This window comes from Lampris incognitus, chromosome 11 (genome assembly GCF_029633865.1).
Source record: "Lampris incognitus isolate fLamInc1 chromosome 11, fLamInc1.hap2, whole genome shotgun sequence".
Taxonomy (NCBI): domain Eukaryota; kingdom Metazoa; phylum Chordata; class Actinopteri; order Lampriformes; family Lampridae; genus Lampris; species Lampris incognitus.
The window spans coordinates 20,127,136-20,151,690 of record NC_079221.1 but is presented as its reverse complement, the minus strand read 5'-3'; the positions used below and the strand labels follow the sequence as shown (position 1 = coordinate 20,151,690).

General features: G+C 40.2%; 1 protein-coding gene across 3 annotated transcripts in view; it reads left to right on the top strand.

Annotated features, from left to right (window-relative positions):
* The window catches only part of LOC130120534 (PTB domain-containing engulfment adapter protein 1), a 112,044-nt gene that overhangs the window by 38,081 nt on the left and 49,408 nt on the right, over positions 1 to 24,555 (top strand). For all 3 annotated transcript variants that reach the window (XM_056289110.1, XM_056289105.1, XM_056289111.1), the window contains exon 2: positions 6,058 to 6,143. The gene's annotated coding sequence lies outside the window, so the exon portion shown is untranslated. The remainder of the gene's footprint in view (positions 1 to 6,057; positions 6,144 to 24,555) is intronic.

Here is a 24,555-nt window from a genome sequence, read left to right as displayed (position 1 = left end):
GCTTTGAGGTGAAAAGAAAATCGTCGTTAGCTTGCCTTAACAAGCTTAGAAACACAGTTGAAGCCAGAAATGTAGACTCCATCTGTATTTACCCAGAATGAAAATGATGCGCAGGTAGTGTTTAATCAATAATTCAAATCGGCCCGCTGTTTCATGTACTTGTCAGTCAACAGACTTGCTCTGAGCACATTGGGGGTTAGACTAATTAATTCTACTTCACATGCAGAGAATTACAGTTCAACCTAGCTTGACTGAAGCCGATGTGGAAAATCAATTATCGTTTAAAGTGGGTCAGGTTGTAGACCCAAGCTGGTATCAGTCCTCTTTCTTCTAATGCACACAAAAGGGATGTAATAGTGTTTTGCTACATTTGGTGTGTGTGTGTGTGTGTGTGTGTGTGTGTGTGTGTGTGTGTGTGTGTGTGTGTGTGTGTGTGTACATGTTTAACTATCCTAATGTGGACAAAATGTCCTCATTAGGATAGAAAAACCAGAAACCACCTACCTTGTGTGGACATTTTAGTGGTCCTCACAAGTAAAAGGGTCTATTTTAGGGTTAGGACTTGGTTTTAGGGTTAAAGTTAGAATTAGGGTTATGTTAAGGTTAGGGTAAGGGTTAGGGTTAGGCATGTAGTTTGCATGGTTAAGGTTAGGGTTAAGGGCTAGGAAATGAATGTAGTCAATGAGGGGTCCTCATAAGGATAGTGAAACGAGTGTGTGTGTGTGTGTGTGTGTGTGTGTGTGTGTGTGTGTGTGTGTGTGTGAGATGAGTTGGGTTTGGGGTGTTTGCTGGGTGTCTGGTCCTCTGAAATCTAATGTCAGTCTGAAATTAGTACAAAAAGTGTTGACAACGTCTTGGTTCTTGTATAGACCTAGCTATATTTAATCCCTATTGTGTTTCCTGGATATTCATAAACCTTGTTATTTTCACTTCTGAAAATCCCTGTTGTGCACTGATAGACATTTGTGTTTCACATGTGACCTCAAGAATATCCATAAAGTTGCCTGTGTCAGTAAGTATGACTTTTTTTTTTTACTTTAGCATTAGGTTAAAATCTCTCCTGTGAAGAACTGCAGTTGGTCTACTGCATTTTCCCAGTGGTGTTCATACAATTACTCAAGGAACAGATACAGGGTCCTCTTCGCTGTCCTTTCGATGATGTAAAGCCACTCAGCCTACCTACCATGAATGATGAGTTATTTATAGAGCCGCGTGGCATGGTCACGCTCGCCTAAGTTTCTGCTTGTTACTTTGAAAGGAAACTTTTTTTTTCTTTTCCTAGCAGTTTAAAGATGAGTCTCTTTGACTGTCAAGCAGCTGTAAATTTTGGTGGAGTTCTGAAGGCTTGCATGTGAGGATCAGGATACTGTGGATGTTACGGTGGCTCTGACTAGCTCACACCGTCCACACATGAACCTGACATCTGCCCAGTGCACGTGGAGTTCTCCCCCTCAGGAAGTCAGCTGGATATTGGCCAGTCTGTGGCTGGTACTTTTCTGTGTGTCGCCTGTCTCTTATCTACTACAGCCAGCATAGTATACATTAAAACTGTGCTACTGCTCAGATGAATGGGTTATGTTATCAGTAAGCATAACATTTTGAACCTACAGGGGAAGGAAAGCACCCACATACGCATCCATACACGAGCATGGACACTCTACATCCAGCACCTTTCGCCAGTCTTCCTTAGTGTATCAGAAAATCAAAGCAGACGAAACAGGTCAAAGCCTTTTTTGTCAACTTTTCATGCAGTGTTAAGTCAAGTCAAATCAAGTCAATTTCATTTGTATAGCCCATTATCACAAATTAAAAATTTGCCTCAGTAGGCTATTATTATTAGCCTCTGCCACAGCTTTGCTTATTTATTAAAATTTGACCTTGGCCTGTAAATGCCTGCTTAAAGTACATGCACTGAAATAATTTATTAGATTATTTGGTATAAAGGGCGTTTGCTTTTCTAAGATTATCTAGTGCACCTAAACAGTGTCGTTTGACATGAAATTGGATTTTCATTCAAACTTTCAAGGTGGCGATAGAAATGAATTGACCCTCCCACCTCATTTGGTTTTATTTCTTAATGGAATTGAACAGTCTCAGCCAGGCAGTTTGTGGACCATCTGATTCTCAGGCTCATGCAAGATTAGGCCCTGTTATTTCCTGCCAACAAGGAGCAAAGCAAGTAAGAGTGTCTTTGGAGCTTGCCAAATACTTATTTAGTGCATGGTAGCCAGCTAGCTCATTGGTCATTGAAATTGCTGACTAGAACAGGGCCATTTACTTGGAGGGCCAAGGGCCATATATTACCCCAACTTTTATTTTATATGAGGTGATCCACACAAGCACTATACTGTCAGCTTTTTTGATATTCAAAGTAAACAAAATGTCCCAGCTTGGCCACAGTATAAATTTCTCAAAAATATGATTATTAACACACAAATGCTGACATAATATATACATTGTTTATAATCAAAGTGCAATATAAACAATACCAGTATAAACAATACTGTAGTTTAACAATTTCTGGTTAACAAACTACTTGTTGTAATTTGACATCACAGGATGATGTGGATCCAAAAACATTCCTCCTATATGGAAGATTGTGGGTATAAGAAATATGCTTTTTAATCCCTGTCCTCTGTTACTGGCTTCTTGTGTGCTGATTCAACCTGATTTAAAAATTACTGGCTTTCTGGTCGCTGCTTTCTTGGCTGAGCTCTTTACTTTTGTGCTTAGCCTATAAGATAATTAAGACTTATTTTGAACAGGCTTTTGTATTTTACTTTAAGTTCAACTCATTTAGAATAAGGTAAGAAGCAAGTCTTTGCTGCAATTATGCTTTCATCATTGATAGTTTTTTATTTCAATAAAATCACAGCTTAATTCCAAATGTAAATTCAAAAAGCTTTCAAGATGTAGTCTTACCCTCCCTCAGACTTGTCATGGAAAATGTTTTGCAATCAGTGAAGCTTGAAGAATTTGATTCACCGTAAGGTACTCATTTGATAAGACCTGGATGCCCTTCCTGTTCTTGTGCTGCAAAATGAATAAAAACCTTGAATGGCCCATACATTTAGCTGAACCATCCAAATTTCATATTGAAACTCATTCCACACATACTCACATTCATGTATAATTATTCATTTAGAATAACAGTGCAATGATGATGATGATGATGTTAGTGACTCTTGATGAATAAGTGTGGTCACTGTTATTTGTAACCCATATCACCTACCTTTCAATAATGCCTGAATGATAGCTACTTGAAGTTAAAAGCGGAATCAACAGATACAACAGCAGGTAAATGCCTTTTGTTCCCCACTATTTTATCTGGGGAGAAACACAATGTCAGATGGCCAAGTGTGATAGAAATCAAGCTTAGAACAATATTGAAAAAGTAGGCATTGTAGAACATCCTCAGAAATATGAGTGCTGAAATATGTGAGCTGACTGTGTTCCTGGATAAGAAAAGAGGTGTGTGCACATTTGAAGAATTCCACATCATTTATTTGCTAAGATAATTTGTGAAGATAGGTTAGCATAAATCAAAATGCATGGATATCAATTGTGGAGTCCCTCAGGGGTCAATATTAGGCCCGCAATTGTTTATTCTGTACATAAATGATATATTCAGAGTATCAAAAATATTGAAATTTATTCTATTTGAGGATGACACCAATATTTTCTGTTCTGGGGAGAATTTACAGCAGCTTTTGGAGGTGATCATAACAGAAATGAGAGAATTAAAAAGTTGGCTTGACATAAACAAATGATCAAATTTGAATAAAACAAAGGCTGTTGTTTGGAAATTGTAAAATAAACGCTCAAGTACAAATGATGATAGACAATGTCAACATAGAAAAAGTATATGAAAATAAATTTCTACATGTGATAATAGACCATAAAATCAGCTGGAAACCTCATATTATATGTGCAAGCAAAGCTGGCAAGGAGCATTGCAGTCCTGGGAAAAACAAGGCACATTCTAGATCATAAAGCATCTTACACACTGTATTGTTCACTTGTATTGTCATATCTGAATTACTGTATAGAGGTATGAGGTAGCATCTACAAAGGCAACCTACATCCATTATGCATACTGCAAAATAAGTGTCATAAGGATAATTAACAATGTAGGATTTCACAAACACACTAACACGCTGTTTTTAAAGTCACATGCCTTGAAGTTCATGGACTTCATAGGATTTAACACAGCACAAATAATGTATAAAGCAAAAAATAATTTTTCTACTGGGTATTATACAAAAAACCCCAATGATAAAGCAAAAAATAAATGAATGAATAAATAAATGGGGTTTCCTGTTTAGCATATAATTTCTGGTTCTAGCACACCCACAAAACGGCGTGATCAAGGTAACGAAGCCGAATGCCTCATGCATGACTGAATGCATATTGGGCATATTTTTCTTTAGGATCCAGCGAGGCTAGTACATCTCACTTTGACAATGGGATTGTTACAACTTCGCCATGTCACTAAATTATGTCACTGCGGTGGGCTTAACACCCTAAACACATTTCACTTTGGCTGTTGATATTCAACTGTCTATTATGAAAACAAATTTATGCAGCATACTCTTTGATCACTTGAGAGGAGATTAGTATGACAGTTGGTCTGTTGCCTCTACTGTTCCATTATTCAAAATCATATACTCTATGGGATGCCAATATGCCACTCAGTTGAATGCATCTGGCAATGAGTGAAGCTGTGGAGAAAATCCATTTTGCTCTATTCTTCAGCTGGAGAAAAGCTGGAGGAATTCTTATCATGTCTGCTTTGTTTTTGTAGCGATGGGAATGGCAGTGTGTGAGGAGGGGGAGGATTTGAGTTTGGCAGGACATTTGCTCAAAAGAAACATTTGAAATAACGTTTTCTAATCCGCTCAGTGATATGAAATCGGTTGGGTATGAATTGGCAAACGGGTTTTTCTCTTATAAGACATGCACTGCTGTTTTTTATATAATTGTTATCAGTTCATCTTTTTCTTGTGCAATAAAGCTGGTTGGTTAAGGCCAGAATATAAATAAATCTTTTGACTGCTGATGCTCCTTAAATGTGTGTTCATGTCAGACAAATTTTTGCTGAGGTGTACCACAGTGCTAGAAGTGGGAAGTTGCTGTGTAAGTAATAACTGTAGTGAACACAATGTCTTGGTTCATAGATGCAAAACTGTGTGTGCTTTGGGCTTTAGTGCTGTTGAGCCAAATCATTAATTTGACGCATATTCTGAAAATCAGAGCACAGCAACAAAATATTAAATATCCTTGGTCACTGAGGTCAGAGTAACGCAATATTTATTACATTTATGCATATTATTCATCCTATTGCTTGCTTTTTGAGTATAGTATCCACAAAATCCTTATAGGCTCAGCAATGAGAGATTGGGGTTGGTGCATGATGGGAAATCTTACACACTTATTCATCAAGCAAACAGACAATCTCCCTATAATTGTATAATGAATAGGCCTATTTTTACTGTTGTTTTAGTAAGTTGTACAGATCTGCTGATACTTGTACCAGATATCAGGCCAGTATGAGACTGGAATTATCAGTATTGTCGAAGACGCCTGGGTTAAAAGCCTCTGTTGTTCCTTTTCCATATTGTTTGTCAAAAGTATTCGATCTCTTTTGGGTTGTGTATTTTATCATCCTCATACCTTATTTATTGGCAGAGAATAAGGGACATTGGTGCATCCCCTTGAAATTCAGGCATGAGGGATGGAGGTATGGCTTGGTAGAAAACCCACTCTTAATGTGTTTCATGGTCTAAATGTGAAGAGAAAAATGGAGATTTGCTTTTTTTTTTTAATCTAGCACAGCTCTGACTGATACTTCAGCATCTCATAATCACATTCATTCTACAAAATACCATATTTGTATGAGACCAACAAACTTGTCTTTTTTTCAGTTGTCCCACTGATCTATACCGAGGGCAAAATCACAACATTGTATAAAAGGGGCTGTCGTATCTCCAGTCTCAAGTAACAGTAATTATCTAGAGCTAATAACTTGTCTTTTTTTCTTTTCTTCCCTGCCAACAGAAGATGCAGCACTCATGAGAGTCCATCAGCGATTAGATGAGTGAGACCCAACAAAGAAAACCGATCATCAACGATCCACAGTATCAGTAAGGCCCCTTATCTGCTATCTATGACACACTGCAGAGCTGTGTACAAAGCTATCGATCGCCGCCTACACCTTCAATCCTGCTCAGCTCAGGGGCTCCTAAAGCAGCCTTTACATGCTCATTTTTAGTCCAGTGGATTTCTACATGGTTCTTATGTTTAGGCATTGTGACGTACAGTTCAGACTTCTTATTCCCATCAGGGTCGCGTTTCACTCTGTGTGCCATAACAGAATTTGGACAGTACTGGCATTTTGTTGGCATCTTCTAAATCTTTTTATGGTGAGCATTTATGTTTGGCCAGAGCATCTGTGGCTTCTGAGTTGAGGTGCTTTTTGTGAATTTATTCACTTTTACTAAAGAACACACTGTAAAAGATAGCCTGGTCACATAAGTCCGTGACACATGGACATGGCAGATATACAGATTTTGACAAAGCCAGTCAATATCCATGCGTGCACTCGTCTGTGCTTACGCAGGCAATAAAGACTTTCTTTTCTCTCTCACTTAAAGGGACCATATTTTTATCTTTCACCAAGTTTGCACTCAATGTCCTTTTTCAACAAAAGGTTGTTTAGCCAATATCATATTTTCTTTCTTTCCTTCAAGGATAAACTCAGAAATACACTTGTATCCGAAGTCTGCACCAGCCGTTCTAAGTTAAAGCGTATAAAGATGCTGGGTGGGGGCATCCGGTATCGTAGCAGTCTATTCCATTGCCTACCAACAAAACAATCACCGGTTCGAATCCCCGTGTTACCGCTGGCTTGGACAGGCATCCCTACAGACACAATTGGTCGTGTCTGCGGGTGGGAAGCCGGATGTGGGTATGTGCCCTGGTCGCTGCACTAGCACCTCCTCTGGTCGTTCGGGGGGAGGGCGAACTGGGGGGGGGGATAGCGTGATCCTCCCATGTGCTACATCCCTCTGGCAAAACTCCTCACTGTCAAGTGAAAAGAAGCGACTGGCGACTCCACATGCATTGGAGGAGGCATGTGGTAGTCTGCAGCCCTCCCCGGATCAGCAGAGGGGGTGGAGCAGCGACCAGGACAGCTCGAAAAAGTGGGGTGATTGGCCAGATACAATTTGGGAGAAAAAAAAAAGGTGCGCGTGTGTGTATATATATATATATATATATATATATATATATATATATATATATATACACTCACTGGCCACTTTATTAGGTACACCTTGCTAGTACCGGGTTGGACCCCCTTTTGCCTTCAGAACTGCCTTAATCCTTCATGGCATAGATTCAACAAGGTACTGGAAACATTCCTCGGAGAGTCTGGTCCATATTGACATGATAGCATCACGCAGTTGCTGCAGATTTGTCAGCTGCACATCCATGATGCGAATCTCCCGGTCCACCACATCCCAAAGGTGCTCTATTGCAGGGGTGCCCACTACGTCGATCGCGATCGACCAGTAGATCGCGAAGGCAGTGCTGGTAGATCTCCATGACATTCGAAAAACTTTTTTTTTCCAAGACATTAGCCTATCATCTGTCCTCCATTTGGCATTTGCCTTTTGATTGACGTAAAGGACGGCCAGTCTGCTGTTGCCTAAAACCAAAGATTCTAGAGCGGAACCTAAAACTTTGTTACATTAGGTTACTATAACAACCAGAGCCCTTATCTAACGTACCTTGAAGTTCACATACCCACAACGTGAGCTAACGCAGAACTGCATCGAGCTAGCTAGTTCAACTCTCTAAAAAAAAAACTCTACAAAAAAGTGAAACAAAACAAAAATGAGTGGGGGAGCCGGACCTAGCAAGAAACAAAAAACGTACTGTAGCGAACTGCTGCGGCCGGGAAGCAAACTTGTATCGCCCGCACCGCAGGAGACATCGCTAACCGCTCGACTAAAGGGTCAGACCCGCCAGCCAGTGGCCAGCGTGTCATTTTACAGTACCATTTCCATGTGGAATGGGAGGAGGACTTTTTTTCACCATGTCTTATTCCAAATGCGTTTGTCTCATCTGTCAGTCTAGCATTGCTATCCCCAAAAAAGGAAATGTGGAGAGGCACTTTCGAACTGTTCATAAAAACTATGACAATGACTTCCCTCCGAAAAGCGAGCTGAGAAAGAGAAAGGTGAGGGAACTAAAATCACAGTTAATCGTGCAGCAGTCACTTTTCCCGCAGCCGCATTCAAAGGCAAAGGCAGCCACCGAAGCATCTTTACGGGTGAGTCACTCCATCATTAAGCATAAGAAAGCCTTCCAAGATGGAGAGATGATGAAAGAGGCCTTCCTTGAGGCAGCAGATTCGTTGTTTCGGGACTTTAAAAACAAATCAGAAATAATATCTTCAATCAAAGCTCTCCAGTTATCAAGAAATTCCGTCACAAGGCACTGTGAAGTGATGGGCGATGATTTGACACAGCAGCTTTGGAGGGACATCGTGGACTGCGAGTGTTTCTCGCTACAATTGGACGAGTCTACGGACATGAGTGATACGGCCCAATTGTGCATTTTCATTCGCATGGTGTTTCAAGATATGACCGCAAAAGAGGAGCTGTCCACAATGCTACCCATGAAGGAACACACGCGGGGAGAGGACATTTTTCAAATCTTCAAAAACTTTGTGGATAAAATCCAGCTCCCAGTGTGTAAACTGGTGTCAAACACCACGGACGGTGAGCCTGCTATGGTGGGCCACTCTAATGGATTTATTGCCAAGCGCAGGGAGGACGATGCTTTCCTGGACTTCCTTAATTACCATTGCATATTACATCAACAAGCATTATGCGCAAAAATGCTAAACATGAAAGAGATCATGGATGTGGCAACCAAACCCGCCTGTTCTATTCGAGCGAGGTCTCTTCAAAGACGGTTGTTTCGTAGACATTTGGAAGAGGCCGACTGTAACTACTCTGACCTCTTGCTACACACTGACGTGAGATGGCTTAGTAGAGGGAGATTCTTGCAGAGATTTCGAGAGCTCTGTCCGGAGATTAAGGAGTTTCTCCTTATCACTAAACATGCGGAACACAAGCAACTTAATGACAATCAGTGGCTGCTAGACTTGGCGTTTTTAACTGATTTAACCAACATGTTGAACGAGCTTAACTTAGAGCTGCAAGGAAAAGACAAAAGCGTGGTAAACATGATCAGCTCAGTTAACACTTTCAAACGGAAAATGCAACTTCTGTCCTCAAAGTTGCAGCGCCATGATTTGGGAAACTTCCGAAACCTCGCAGCAGAGCTGGAGAAGCAAGGGAGGGCGTGTGCGCAACTTGACAGTGCACGCTACACAGAGCAGATTGAAAATGTCCGGTCAGACTTTGACAAACGGTTTCAAGACTTTGCTTTGCTTGAGCCAATCGCTACATTTATGTGCTACCCATTTGGGGAAGATACAGAGGTGGATTCCCTCGCCTAAACAATGGCATCACTGTTTCACCTGAACTCATCTGCAGTGGAGGATGAGATGCTGACAGCACAGGCTGACATTCAGCTTAAGTCCAGGGCGCATGGAGAGTTTTGGAACTTACTTACAGAGGACAAGTACCCAAACATGAGGAAATGTGCAACCTCCTTGACGGCATTATTCGGCTCTACTTATTTGGGTGAGTCAGCCTTTTCTCACATGAAGATTATCAAGTCCAAATACCGTTCCACCATGACAGATGATCATTTGGAGGCCTGCTTGAGGCTGGCTACCAACAGCTACTGTCCGAACTATGTAACCCTGTCTGACTCCCTCCAGTGCAGGTCATCATCAGAGTAGAGAGGTAGAGATCACAAATCTATTTAACACAGCTGTAAAGGTTCATGCAGTGATGCAATTTCAACATAGTGTAGTAGCAAGTGCTTGGTATGATTATTAAGATTCAATATAAATGCAAATCCATTGCAATACTGTATATGTAACACAACATGTATATAAATACACACACTGTATATAAATGTTCATATACTATATGTAAAACATGTAATGGGTATTTTTATTATTATTATTTTTAATATGAGTAGATCATTTTGACCTGGTCATTTTAAAAGTAGCTCACGAGTCAAAAAATTGTGGGCACCTCTGCTCTATTGGATTGAGATCTGGTGACTGTGGAGGCCATTTGAGTACAGTGAACTCATTGTCATGTTCAAGAAACCAGTCTGAGGTGATTCAAGCTTTATGACATGGCGCGTTATCCTGCTGGAAGTAGCCATCAGAAGATGGGAACACTGTGGTCATAAAGGGATGGACATGGTCAGCAACAATACTCAGGTAGGCTGTGGCGTTGACACGATGCTCAATTGGTACTAAGGGGCCCAAAGTGTGCCAAGAAAATATCCCCCACACCATTGCACCACCACCACCAGCCTGAACCGTTGATGCAAGGCAGGATGGATCCATGCTTTCATGTTGTTGACGCCATATTCTGACCCTACCATCCGAATGTCGCAGCAGAAATCGAGACTCATCAGACCAGGCAACGTTTTTCCAATCTTCTATTGTCCAATTTTGGTGAGCCTGTGCGAATTGTAGCCTCAGTTTCCTGTTCTTAGCTGACAGGAGTGGCACCTTGTGTGGTCTTCTGCTGCTGTAGCCCATCTGCCTCAAGGTTCGACGTGTTGTGCGTTCAGAGATGCTCTTCTGCATACCTCGGTTGTAATGAGTGGTTATTTGAGTTACTGTTGCCTTTCTATCAGCTCGAACCAGTCTAGCCATTCTCCTCTGACCTCTGGCATCAACAAGGCATTTTCGCCCACAGAACTGCCGCTCACTGGATATTTTCTCTTTTTCGGACCATTCTCTGTAAACCCTAGAGATGGTTGTGCGTGAAAATCCCAGTAGATCAGCAGTTTCTGAAATACTCAGACCAGCCCGTCTGGCACCAACAACCATGCCACGTTCAAAGTCACTTAAATCACCTTTCTTCCCTATTCTGACGCTCGGTTTGAACTGCAGCAGATCGTCTTGACCATGTCTACATGCCTAAATGCGTTGGGTTGCTGCCATGTGATTGGCTGATTAGAAATTTGCGTTAACGAGCAGTTGGACAGGTGTGCCTAATAAAGTGGCCGGTGAGTGTATACATACATACATACATACATACATACATATATATATATATATATATAAATCCAGTGAGTCAAGTAAATTCATTTTGAGATAGTACAAGCCTGTTTCATACTATATATATATATATATATATATATATATATATGATTATCATGATCAAGTGCTAGTTCAGCTGTGAGTTAGAAAATTACCCCCATCTAAAAGAGTCAGTTATGTTACTATTCACAACAAATAAACACATTATTATTTTGGATATTTAAAACATCAAGCAAAACAAAACAGCCCCCCCCTCCTGTAAGGCCTTTTAATTGTTTTTGCAATTAGGCCTGCCAGGCGGGTAGCCTGCAGGGGATTGTGTGTTTGAAACAATGGAGACAGCACCGGGTAGACAGAGAGGAGCAAATATGGAGAGCAAATGAAAGTGGCATGCTGCAAAGTGGAACCTTTGATGTGAATGTACTAGAAACTGGTCTAAGTTTTATTTTCCACTTTTTTTCCCCCTTCTTACCAACTTTCACTTGGTTGTGCAGCCTCTGTGGCACAACCATGCAAGCCTCTCAAAAGCTGGACAGATGTGCTGTGTCCAGCCGCTTCTGAAACACGTATCAATGTTCCATGTGTTGTGCTGTGGACCGTCACGTTTTATACAGAAGTTCCTTGTGAACGTCTCATGCATAAGGTATGTTGTCAGTGGCCATGCTCAGTGTAAACGTGGTTCAAAAAGTCCTTGCCACGTCCGCGGTGGCGTAGCGGTCTAAGCATCGGCTTGGTGTCGATGCAGTTGCCCACTGGGGACTGGGGTTCGCGCCCCGGTCTCGTCAGATCCGACTATGGCCGGACTCGATGAAGCAGCAATCATTGGCAACGCTGTCTTCGGGAGGGGGGCGGAGTCGGCCTGTGTTCGTCATGTGAATGCGTCTCTGTGTGTGTCGGAAAAACAGTGGTTCGGCTTGGATTCGCCTTGTCACGAAAGTGGGGAGGCGCTTCCTTTGAGACTGCCGGCCGGAGAGATGCAGTTGGCGAACGCATGCAATACGAGGGTGGGTGTTTGAATAAAAATAGGGTTCAATTGGCCACTAAATTGGGAGAAAAAAGGGAAAAATCAGAAATAAATTTAAAAAAAAAAAGTCCTTGCCGATATATAGGCTTATTTTGAAGTGTAGCTCCTCTGGACTCCAAGTAGTCAACACATTTAAAACAGTTGCTGACAGTAAAATATGGCCTAATATAAATGACTCTGGACAGCTTTTACGTCGAAGCTAGGGAGTGTCTTATCATGCAGAAACAGAGGTGTAGATTAGAAGTAAATTATTGAGATAGATTTGCCCCATAAATGGGCCACTGAAATCCCTCTTTGAGATTTATGTGTATGTCCTCCAGTTAAAGCTGCAGTTGTACCCCCGGCGGAACAATTGCAAATGCTATGGGAACCCAATACCATGTAATATAATACACTATATTACACATTCAGGTATTTGTTTCTGTTGCACTAATGACAGGTTTCGACAAGTCTTTTTTTCTTACCCCACACTTTGGCAAACTTATTCATCTTTTAAGTGTTCATCATAAAATAAAGAGCTTTAAAGACCCAATCAATAAGAGTAGTAGGACACCATGTGTTGAAACTGTGCCTGCCCATTACGTTAAAGACCCACTCAGTAAGTGCGGCACGCCATGCCTTGTTTCCACTGTCTGTGTTAAAGGTTTAATTCCTTGGACTGACATGTCCTTGAGTCATGAACCCTTTAAAGAAGGGTTTGATTGAATTAACACGGACACAATGATATATAACCAGGGGTTCTACATCCATCGTATAACTGTTGGGAGTAGGATTGTGATGAAAATATCGGGAAACAGATTTGAAACTGAGTTATGCTGAGTTATGTACACGTCATACTCTTAAAGGACATTTGTGAATATAACTGTATTTATATTGGTAAATATTAGATTTAGCTTCAACATTAGATATTTTTTTTATGATGTCAGTATTGATTTTATTTCCTATCAAATGCACAAGCCTGATGTTCTTTGTAATCAGCTTAAGTGGACTAGAATAAAATGACCTTCGATAATGAATTCTACTTTTGACAGATTGTTAATATTTGTGTCTCACACATAAATAGAGTGGTGGCGTTTTGGTCATCACAATAAGCAGGAAGTTTAAAACAAAACAAAAGGTTGTCCGGGTAGCATAGCGGTCTATTCTGTTGCCTACTAACATGGGGATCGCCGGTTTGAATTCCCATGTTGCCTCTGGCTTGGTTGGGCATCCCTACAGACACAAGTGGCCGTGTCTGCGGGTGGGGAGCGGGGTATGTGTCCTGGTATGTGTCCTCCTGGTATGTGTCCTCCTGGTATGTGTACTCCCCCCTGAACAGGCCAAGGCGCCTGTTCGGGGGGGGAGGGGGAACTGGGGGGAATAGCGTGATGCGTGAGCCTCCCACGCTCTATGTCCCCCTGGCGAAACTCCTCACTGTCAGGTGCAAAGAAGCGGCTGGTGACTCCACATGTATCGGACGAGGCATGTGGTAGTCTGCACCCCTCCCTGGATCGGCAGAGGGGGGTGGAGCAGCAACTGAGACGGCTCGGAAGAGTGGGGTAATTGGCGTAGTATAATTGGGGAGAAAAGGGGGGGAAAATAAAAACAAAAAAACCCCCCAAAACTTTGCTCTGCCGAACTTGACACATCTCCTTAGTTTGTGTTCAGTTCTTCAGCTGTCAGGCCCTTCAAGTTCATGCTCCCATCTCTGACAGACTGTAATGGCATGAACCAGCCAAAGGTCTCAGCCCCCAAGCATCTTGCAACACAGCACTCCAATTTACTCAAACAAATAGTGAGTGATCCCAAGAGTCATGCCAGGGAGGTTACCCGCATATAGAATGTGTGATGAAGCCCTCTGTTGTTATGACTGTAAGGCTTTAGAGCAGTATAATGTATCAGTAATGGGTAATCGGATTACAGATGACGACATGCTCCAAAATCTGAAATGCTAAGGCACCGTGATAAAAGCCCAGAGGAATTTTTTTATTTTTTTATTTTAAGATTTCTCATTTATCTGGGTGGATCCCGGGAAGCAGCAATATTTGTATGCTGCAAGGCAAATATTAAATGTTAAATCTTCCTCTCTGCTACATCCACTTTAGAAAAAAAAATCCATATTTTTGACCTCTGTCCAAAGCTGTGATCTTACTTGCTGTCAGGTTGCCACTTGCCATATCAATTTAGCCTTCACAACACCATAAATTAATACTAGTTTACATTGACTCCAAGTGAGCTGCTGCAGAACTTCAGACCACACTAGTTTTATCCGAGAGAGAGAGAGAGAGAGAGAGAGCAGCTTAATTGGAAGACCTAAAGAAATAATGCATATGGAGGCGAAATAAACAATGCAATTAAATCTCCACCAAACAATGCAAATGTAACAACACCATATTGGAATTTGCTTGAAGTGCTGGCTGCTGAGCTGCTCATTTAAATTACCATTGATTCTTTGATGGGAAAAAATAGAATAACCCTCTGAACACAATTTAGGTCTCACTTTGAATTCTGACAAGCCTCATCAACAAATTCCTTGTTACACATGTGAATGCTGGAGCAAGATGAACAATGTTTGAATTCAGACTTAAATATAATCACATTTGATCAAATTTCAAGACAAGACCCGGTGTTTAACACCAGAAATTAATCTCTGTATGACAACCTTCCATCCTTTGCTTGTCCTTTTATCTTGGAAGTATGAGTACAGCTTTATTTATGTATGTGCTATATATTATCTTGTTGATTGAGCCTATTCAAGACTTCAAAATGAAACGTAAAATGATTTTTATAAACACAACTTTGAGCTCTGCTCTGCATTCTGACAACCAGTTCAGGGAAAATGTTTTTTTTTTTCATGTAATATAACACCATATCCATTGAAAAATGGGTGACTGTACTATTTATTTGTTTCTTTTGCAAAAAAACAATAATCAAAGTTCTTCCAAGAGTATGCTGATCTACAGAATTTTGTAGTTAGCTTTGCAACAAAGGTAACTAATAATTGTGACAATCAGGAATCAGGAGCACTTTATTTGCCATTTAATTTCGTGTACTTGCGTACATGAAATGAAACAAAATATTGTGTCCCCCAACTCACAGCAGTGCAACACAAAGACAAAAACACACATCCAAAAACTAGAATAACTACAAGAACACATACACTACCGTTCAAAAGTTTGGGATCACCCAAACAATTTTGTGTTTTCCATGAAAAGTCACACTTATTCACCACCATATGTTGTGAAATGAATAGAAAATAGAGTCAAGACATTGACAAGGTTAGAAATAATGATTTGTATTTGAAATAAGATTTTTTTTACATCAAACTTTGCTTTCGTCAAAGAATCCTCCATTTGCAGCAATTACAGCATTGCAGACCTTTGGCATTCTAGCTGTTAATTTGTTGAGGTAATCTGGAGAAATTGCACCCCACGCTTCCAGAAGCAGCTCCCACAAGTTGGATTGGTTGGATGGGCACTTCTTTGAGCAGATTGAGTTTCTGGAGCATCACATTTGTGGGGTCAATTAAACGCTCAAAATGGCCAGAAAAAGAGAACTTTCATCTGAAACTCGACAGTCTATTCTTGTTCTTAGAAATGAAGGCTATTCCATGCGAGAAATTGCTAAGAAATTGAAGATTTCCTACACCGGTGTGTACTACTCCCTTCAGAGGACAGCACAAACAGGCTCTAACCAGAGTAGAAAAAGAAGTGGGAGGCCGCGTTGCACAACTGAGCAAGAAGATAAGTACATTAGAGTCTCTAGTTTGAGAAACAGACGCCTCACAGGTCCCCAACTGGCATCTTCATTAAATAGTACCTGTTAGAGCCTGTTTGTGCTGTCCTCTGAAGGGAGTAGTACACACCGGTGTAGGAAATCTTCAATTTCTTAGCAATTTCTCGCATGGAATAGCCTTCATTTCTAAGAACAAGAATAGACTGTCGAGTTTCAGATGAAAGTTCTCTTTTTCTGGCCATTTTGAGCGTTTAATTGACCCCACAAATGTGATGCTCCAGAAACTCAATCTGCTCAAAGAAGTGCCCATCCAACCAATCCAACTTGTGGGAGCTGCTTCTGGAAGCGTGGGGTGCAATTTCTCCAGATTACCTCAACAAATTAACAGCTAGAATGCCAAAGGTCTGCAATGCTGTAATTGCTGCAAATGGAGGATTCTTTGACGAAAGCAAAGTTTGATGTAAAAAAAATCTTATTTCAAATACAAATCATTATTTCTAACCTTGTCAATGTCTTGACTCTATTTTCTATTCATTTCACAACATATGGTGGTGAATAAGTGTGACTTTTCATGGAAAACACGAAATTGTTTGGGTGATCCCAAACTTTTGAACGGTAGTGTATATCCAAACTAACACATATATCCAAAGCAAACAACAACAAAAAAACACTGTCCAAGAGAGCGAATGCCAGCCAGGATGACTGTCTGAACTGCTGGTCTGCATGAGCTAACAGTTAGCTTAGCCTGTCCCGCTTCCGCGTCCTGTCAGATCTCCCTCGGTGTTTCCTCTTCGGCCGCAGCTGCGGGCAGGGGCCGTGGTTCTTGGGCCCACTGGACGCAGCAGTCCAGCCTCTCTCAGCCGATCCAACGCTAGCTCTCCCAGCCAGACACCTTCGACACACCTCCCCGTACTCCACATGACGACACTGAAAACACTGTCAAGGCTAGGCGAGGCCACCGCCAGACCGCCTTTGGTGTTATCAGAACTGCCGGTCTGCATGGGCTAGCAGTTAGCTACCATCTAGCTTAGCCTGCCCCACTTCCGTGTCCTGTCATCCCTGGATTATCTCCAATTAGATTTTTTTTTCATATGGTATATAGGCTTGCATCATTTTGAGCAAAGAATATGACCTATTACATTTTTATCTTTGCTGTTCTTCTTTGCACATGCTTGAACAAGTGCAGTAAGCCTGTGTTTCCAATTTGCAGACAAAGGGCCTTAAGTATGGCACTTAAAATATTCATGGGACAGAGTGGGATTTATCCACATCAGTATAAAAATACCATGTGGCGAGTGACAGGCTTCAGGGACTGTAACTAAAGTTGCCCTGCAAAATGCCTGACTATGTCTGTCTCATATATATATATATATATATATATATATATATATATATATATATATATATATATATATATAAAATAAAGTTGTGAAAAATGCTGTTTTGCAGAGTGAAGCCCAAGTGATTTGGTGGAGTTGATATAACGGTATGGACAATGGGGTTGCTTTGTAGCAGCTGAAGATGCAAAAGAAGCATCCATTTATCATGGCTCCCAGATGATCACTTTTGACAGATCTGTATAATCTTTATCCAAACATTTCAGAGAAGCCGTGGTGCCCTTCCAGATACACTGTGCTTTGTCAGCTGTTTCCTCTCCCCAGGAATTCAGATGACCCAGTGAATAACTGGACTTTTTGGTCAGAGCTCCTCTTACAGTGAAACTCATCCAGAAAACAGTTGTTATTCTTACATTCATAGTCCACTCATTTAATGTTTATTCATTTAAGTAACACGCTAAAGCTAGAAGCCAAAGAACTGAAACTCCTGTCTGATGTCATTTAGAGAAACCCTCTTGCTGCTGAGTAAAATTTGCTTAGTTAATTTTGTGGATTTGTTTTCTTAAAACAAAGCCAAAGCCTGTATTCCTGTAAAATCTTGTTAGTACTTCCCATAAGGTTGGTTTTCTGTCCTACAATAACAATGGGGCATACCTAGATTTTGTGGTGAAGTGAAGCATTTCTGTTCCATATTGGGAATGCAGGAAGTCTCCTCTCTGCACACCCAATTTTGTTTTGGACACAGGTTACAGAGGAGAAAAAGGTCATCCATGATAACTAAATGAGAACTTGACTGTATAAGCATTTGACTATTCTCGTTTCTCATTTTATTATTATGATGTCCTTTTGGAAAATGGGCGATCTATTTCTCAACATCATCCAACATCAAGTCTTAACTCCCCTGATTTCTAGCTTCACCTCATGGTAGAAAGGCCTACAGACTTTGTGTTTGAGAAAGCTGGCGATCCATTCAATTCATTCATTTATTTATACCATTGCGAGAAGGTTCATTTCATCTCATCTCATCATCAGCCGCTTCTCCGGGGTCGGGTCGCAGTGGCAGCAAGCTAAGCATTGCGAGAAGGTTAATTTTTTAATTGCCATTTTTTATTGGAAGCCGATAGGCACGTCGTTGCATCATGTTGGTGGAGTCATTACACAAAATGTGGGATTCTTCACAGAGATATTTGATACGCTCCACCTTCTGTGAGATTTATAGTGGAATGCCTGAATCCCCTTGTGTCTTATATAGAAACACAGACCTAAATGGGTCAGGGCACCATGTTACTCTGCTTTTCATCCCTGTTGCATGGATGTACCTTTGTAGGTTATTTCTGATTTGAAACTTTTTTTTTCCAGATACTGACAGACTCACAACTTTGATGGTATAACTGTCCAATAATTACATTTTGTTCTTAACAGTACCATTTATTCTTCTTTTATTATCATTATTATTATTATTATTATTATTATTATTATTATTATTCTAAAGGGTCTTTATCTATGAGGAACAGGAAAATATGGAGCTATTTATTTTTGTGCAATGTGTCCCATACATAGCAAGTTTAACTCAGACATACCAGCTTAATACAAAGAGACCCAGATGAGCTGTGCACAGCGATAATAACCAGCAGGATTTGTAACTTGCAGCATGAAAATCCTTGAAGTTCTATTACAGATTGACACATACATCCCCAAAGGCACCAACTCTGTCAGAGTCAGAACAGACAGGGTGAGGAATGCTCATGTGCCACTGAGAAGATGTTGTTCTCGCCCCTGAACCGTCCTTATCTGATGAGCCAAAGCGCTTTTGTCTCGATGAATAGTTGGAGTGTGTGGCACACATGATGTCCCTGGAAAATAAATGAGGTATTGTGGGGAGGATACACCATGCTCTTGCTGTATTCGAAATTTTGAAATCTTGACACTTGCTTTTTATATCCTGAAGACAACCATCCATCACCAGTGTCTGTCACTGAGCTTCTTTCAAAATCCTCAGTGGCAAAAAGTGTGACATTGCCAGCCGTCCATGTTTAGGTATCTATTGTGATGCACCAAATATCTACTGTGAACATTCACATACCTTAAATTAGGACTTTGTTTACTGGAAATTGCCCCACAGGCATAATTTGAGGTTTTGTTTTGTTGGGGGTTTTTTTTGGGGGGGGGGGGACACAAGGGCCCGTCAAATATATCATACTGATGAGGGGTGAAAAGTCTTCCTCGTGAGTCTGTTTCCAGGCGGAGGTTCATTCCTCAGCAACTGCTAATTTACTGTCAGACTTTCTCAACATTGTGTTTACTGCTCCCTGAGCTTTCCCTTAGTAGGTGCCCATCCGCATATTCCATCACAAATGGTGAACATGAACAATTTCCGAGCAGTTTATAATTCTTTACCTCATTAAAAGATGAAGTCAACAGGCAGAAAGGAAAACGACAACTGTGCAGAACAGAAGTGTAAATGAACAATGTGTTCATTCAAATTTCCTGCTAGGTTTTTGTGAAATATCCCTTTTACTGTGTGTAGTTCGTCATAGCTATTCTGTATAATTGGAAAGTATCTTCCCTGGCGTCTTGATGCATGCTCAATAATCCAGGTAAGAAAATGAACTGATTCAACTTTCTGTGATGTATTTCCTGGTCCTAATTTTTAACTGTTTTACTCAGATTAAAGTTGCAGTGATTGCTTAATGAGGCATTTATCATGAATCATTTATTCTGCAATGATTTTAAAAATTCCAACCCAACATGATTTTTAATTATCCTAACCTTTTGGGTTATATCATGTCTCTCATCCAGCTGAATGATGTTGTCAAAAAAAAAATCACCAAGACAACAAATTATAATGAATAGATAGATGAAAAGATAGATATACATGGCTGAGGTTATGTTACATATTATTATTGCATGTGGACTCTATTTCTTTAAGACTGTTGGTCTTGAAATTTGTCTCTCGAGTGAGGGATTATTGAGGTTAGAAAACATGTTCGTAAGTATAATCACAAACACAACCTTGACTGACAAACTGCGTTAAATTACTTAAGTGAGGAGGATCACAACACACAAATAGACTTAAAACCTGCACAAACACAGCTGCTCAAAATAGTGTCACGCCATCCCCGGTGAGCACATTTTGTGCTAAGAGATTTTAAAATAAATTTGAAAAGTACGTTTTGTTGGGGGGAGGGTTTTTGGTCTGTTTTTTTGGACCTATGCAAATTATTATGTGTGCAGGAGATATAAAGCAGAATGTCCAAAGAGTTTCACCAGGTTTGCTGTTTGTTTTGTCTGTATTGTTATTACTATATTGATCTGTACTGTTATACAGCCCTATTACAAATTGATAAGTCAGATAGGGATGTCAGACATGTCAAAGTTTTACAATTTTAAAGGATAAGAGTAGCGTTACTCTTTTTTTTCTCAACTTTCATATTTCACTATAACTCACAGGTCCAAATTAAGGATGCTCCAATCGATCGGCTGCCGATCACTATCAGCCAATATTTATTCTAAAAAGTTTGATCGGAGCTCTCTAGGAAGGCCGATCAGATGATGCAAAATATATGAGACATTTCTCTGTGCATGGCAAAATACCCAATTTCCCCTCAGGGATGAATAAAGTATTCTGATTCTGAAGAAGCTCGCTAAAATGGCTTCAATGGTCTGGCAGTTCTACAAGGTGTCTGAAAAAGACAATAAAATCACTATATGCAGTGTGCGTGAAGCAGAAATCTGTCGTGGTGGAACACAACGATGATATTTTAATCCCATAATTGATTTTTATTGCCTTATATAGGCTATGATGGTTTCTTATGCTTTCTTATGCTTTGAAACATAGTGCATAATGTTGAACACATTTAGCTTTTATTCTATAGGAAGGCTAAAATATTTGCTAAACTGCTCTTTAGCCAAGTGTAGGCTATTTTATTGGATTTGGTTTCTTCATAATCTGCATGACCTAATAAGAGAATGGAATATAAAATAAATAAACAGTTGTCAATGTATGATACTTTCTCAGCTCTTAATTACAGTATTCCTGCAGTGCTATTAAGAATAGATACTTTTATTGTTATAAATAGTAAAAAAATAAATAAATAATGCTGTGCCATAAATAGAGGACTTTAAATGGAAGATCCTCATCCACCCTGTGATCAGCGATCGGTGATCGGTATCGGCCAATTCTGATTCTGGTGATCGTTGATCGGCCCAAAAGACCCTGATCAGAGCATGCCTAGGCTAAATATGTTATATAATTTGTTATACATATTTTAAAACTCCAATTTATGTAGAATAATAGTCTCAAAGCTAATTATGACTTTCGGTGGCTTTATGAACTTGACATATGCTATCGTAACCTCACTAGCACATACTTGGTCAACATGCACAAAATGCTGAGGCACTGAAGCATTATGTATACTTGCAAGTTCCTATTCTGTCTTTGTTGACTCAGGAGATTGCAAGGAATTTGAAGGATAAAAAAAGAAAAAATCAGAGTTCTTAATGCTCCTGAGGGGGGGGGTCACATTTCCCTTGAAAAGCACAACATTGCGGTTTTCTGTGGCTGTAAAAACATGTTCGTTTTCTTCCCAAAGGAAATATCTACATATAAAGGGTGCTTAGTTAGAGGGTGCTGCCCTCTGCTGAAAAACTTCCCATGGTTGTTAGGGGTGTAAGAAAATATCAATAAACCTGAGTTCGTGATATTATGTTTTGTGATACTGTATCAGTTCTCAAAAACACCATATTGATTTTTAATTAATAGTTAATTTTCAAAGATTCCTGACCATGATTCATTTTGTGTTGTATTCAAACCCCCGGCCGCTAAATAGCAGTGTCATAATCTATCTTTAGCCATTTGACTCTTCCACTACAACGTAACAATGTAAACTGAGACAGGAATTAGCATAAACACAAAGAACACAAGCTTATGAAATCGCAATATATCTCCTTGCTTAGCGTATCGCAATATATCACAATATATTGAATCATAACCCTGTATCGTGATACCTATTGTATCGCCAGATTGTTACACAGCCCTAATGGTCGTGTTAAACCATGATGGCAGCAAATAATTAGTAGTTTTCACTGTACCTATAACATTGAGCGAATGCATTGAGCGAATATAAGCATCTGAACATCTATTTTCTTATTTTGAGGTTATTTTATTGGACTACCTTGTACCACCCAGCTTGGGAAATCCTGTAGTCTCAGTTCTGATTTTTTTTCTTTCTTTCGGCTATGTCCATAGTAAGTCTTTATCGTGCATGACCACAGTTTAGTTTCTTATATGACTTTTCGTTTCTAAATTTCACCTCTCTGTGAACTATTTATCAATTTTCTCCCAGCACATGTCATTGAAAACCACTATTATTTTTCTCTTTCTTTCTTTTCTCTCCTTTATGTGTTTTTTTTCCCCCCCAACTTACTCTGTGTTAACATCGGGCACAGTCTGGCCTTTTGAGCTGTCTGGAGCAAGTATGTAGCTCTCCAATTATTTGGTGAGCATACCCTGTGGACACCTTTTGTGTTTTCACCTTTTACCTGGTGATATTGCAGTCTTGTCCATTCTAATTAGCTTGACGGGGTTGTAGAGTCGGCAGGAAAGGCCAGTGCATGACCTATTGAGTTTTGCTGTTAACAGTTTGGGGGCAGACGGGTTTTTGTGGGATGTGTTGATTTGTAAAATGAATGTTTATCGACACGGATGGCTGTTGAACATCTACCAACAGCTTGTTGCGTATGAAAGGTGCCCTTTAATGTGCTCATGCATGTGAGCAAATGTGTGTGTACACTGATATCTATGCTCTCTGTGAGAAAGTGGTGTTTAATTTGGCTTCTTTGGTCCTTAAGTCCCCAATCTGGGTTTCACAAACTATAGGTTGGGAACTAAAATAGGCTACAGAAGTTCGGTCAGCCCTCATCCAGTGCAGTGGGTCTCTTAAAACTCCTTCCTTTACATTTAAGGAATGACTGGAATTTGAGAGACTTTTGCCACTTATACTAGATTTGCTAAGTTTACTAAATTGACTAATTAGACTTGAACACTCGCCCACAGACTATTTTGTCTCCTCCACATTCGCCTGTATTAACGGGGAGTGTTAAATATCTCCAAATTCCTTCCTTCATGTTGTTCTTCATCAAGTACCATGAAGGTCCCCACCTTCAGCTCTGGAAAATGTTGGGGCAAGCCACTTCCTTACCTTACAACAGCTGTCAATACAAGACCCAAACATGAAATGATACAGGGCAAAGCTGAACAAAACCCAATGAAAATAAAGTGCACTCAGAAAAGTCGAGTTTGGGAGAACGAAGTCCCCTCCCTGCTTTGGCTGTTCTCAGACACTGAGGCAGGAGATCTGCCAGCCAGCAAAAACATGCTGCCACCCTGCGCGAGATAAACCTCCAACCGGAAATCTAAAGCTAAAAAAGACAAGGGCATGATTTCCGTGATATCAAATGGATCTTTATAAATCGCCAGATGTCTTTGTTTTTGCACCTGTAGCCGATTTCATTTTTTTTATCTTTCTCAGCATTTTACTCAGCATTTTTCTCTTTTTTGCCTCATCATTTATTCCCTCTCTTCCTTTGATTTACCTAAATTCCCCAAAATTTGTGAGATACATCTTAGACACGTAAAATTGTACTACATGATGCAATTTGATGTACAAACCAATCAGCCAATTTACTAAAAGTCCAAGGTTAAAGAATATTTAAAAAAGGGCCTTGTTATTTATTATTTAGACATTTACAGTTATGCTGGATGAATTATCCATCCATCCATTACCCAAACCGCTTATCCTCCTCTCGGAGTTGCGGGGATGCTGGAGCCTATCCCAGCAGTCATTGGGCGGCAGGCGGGGAGACACCCTGGACAATTATGACAATTAAGAATTATGGCTGGATGAATTACGACAGTCACATTTTAATTGAAGGGATATATGTACGTATATCTTTTTATTGTCTGTGTCAAAACCACCCGTATACACTTTCCTATTCAACTTTTGAATAGGGCTTTTAGACCACTTAATTTTAAATGTTAAAATTGTCTTTGGCAAAAGTGCCTTATGTCCAAATGTATATTTGCGTTCATGTTTTTCCGCAAACAATGTGTGATCTTTTGTTATTTCCACCAAAATTGGTGTCAGACCATTTTCTGTTTTGGGTGTTGTTTTTCAAGCTCTAAAAAAATGGCCAAACCTTACTCCTTAAGTATTTCCCTTGTCTTGAGAGCAAAGAAAAGGCTGCGAAACATGCAGGGAGGGGCAGAAGGC